Here is a 1,382-nt window from a genome sequence, read left to right as displayed (position 1 = left end):
AAATAAACATTTCTACCAGATTTAACACGACTAAAAAAAGAATACTAGTTACATAAGAAAGGACATTTTAACATTATGTTCCTCATTCAAAAACGATATCACTCTCCACCAGGAGGTCTTTAACATTCCTCTTGAAAATCCGAAAGGAACACTGAAAGTTTACCTTTTCTTTGACAGCATGAAACTGATTAGAATAGATTGGGAACAAATTTTACACTCCAAAGAGTGAACGCCAGCCTCCAGCTGACGTCACTTTTTCGTTGCTGCCAGCAGACACTTTCTGTTTGAAAAACACGGTGAGGACCAGAACTGTAAACTGAATAACTTCGCGAAAAACAATATTTTGACCTAATATGTGGGATACTACTTTAGCTATGTTTGTTGGTGAGTTTAGCAAAATTTCAAGCAAACCGGGGACAATGAAAAACCTGTGGAATACCTCGTATTTATCCCTTATTTGCGAATTTCTGGTTTATTTACTGAAATACGTTATGAAGGGTTATTTAGACGTTTGTTACACTGTGGAAGCCCCGAGCTATCCTTCCGCCACTTGTTGAATCATTAATTATTTAAATTCTTTATTTGATTGTCTCAAGGACAGCTGTTTCCTTGGCAAGCCCGATGTGGCTTTGGCAGGCCTGATTCTGTACCTTTTTTCTTGTCATGTAATAAAAATATTATTATTATTATTATTATTCCTTGGTGATAATAAGCAAACAATAAACCGCACACGTCAGACACAACTCAAATGCTAGAAATATGAGTTAAAACATAAATAATCACTGCACCGAGGGTAATATACAAGCGTTGTTTGCTGTTCATGCTAATTGAGATAATTGAATGAGCAAAGAAAGTAGGACAAACTCGCCAAACTCACGTCGTAAAGTGAACGCGACTAAATCACGTGATAAAAAGACAGTCAAACAAACCGCCACAAGAATTATTTGAAGAGAATAAATATTGCTTACATCTTCAGAAACTCAAAGTGGGCAATTGGATGCCCCGAGAAGAACAGGGAGAGGAGATGAGAGCACTCGCCGAGCTCTGGTTGGAATGATTATTCCGTAAGCCTAAAGTCAGCAGCCTTTGTTTCCACTGCACTTTTCGAATGCGTTCGAAGGCATTCGAATGCGTAAGCCAAACGCCGGACGCCGGCGTTTCGCATTCTAAGTGAAACATGATACTCAGAGGACTGTTTGACACGCGGGATATTGTGTCTATTAAGCAAGTAATCGAAAAACAAGGTGCACATCGGATGGGCTTATGCCGTTAGATCGCAATTTGCTCACAAGAGAGGAATGATTGAAAGTTGAGTTCCTCGTTTAATCATCCTTTGCTCAATGCATTGTAAAATAATAATAAAAGCAGCACATTTTAAACAT

The sequence above is a fragment of the Ixodes scapularis genome, unplaced genomic scaffold (genome assembly GCF_016920785.2).
Source record: "Ixodes scapularis isolate PalLabHiFi unplaced genomic scaffold, ASM1692078v2 ptg001682l_1__unscaffolded, whole genome shotgun sequence".
In the NCBI taxonomy this organism is placed as follows: Eukaryota; Metazoa; Arthropoda; class Arachnida; order Ixodida; family Ixodidae; genus Ixodes; species Ixodes scapularis.
Note: the sequence above shows the minus strand (reverse complement) of the source record.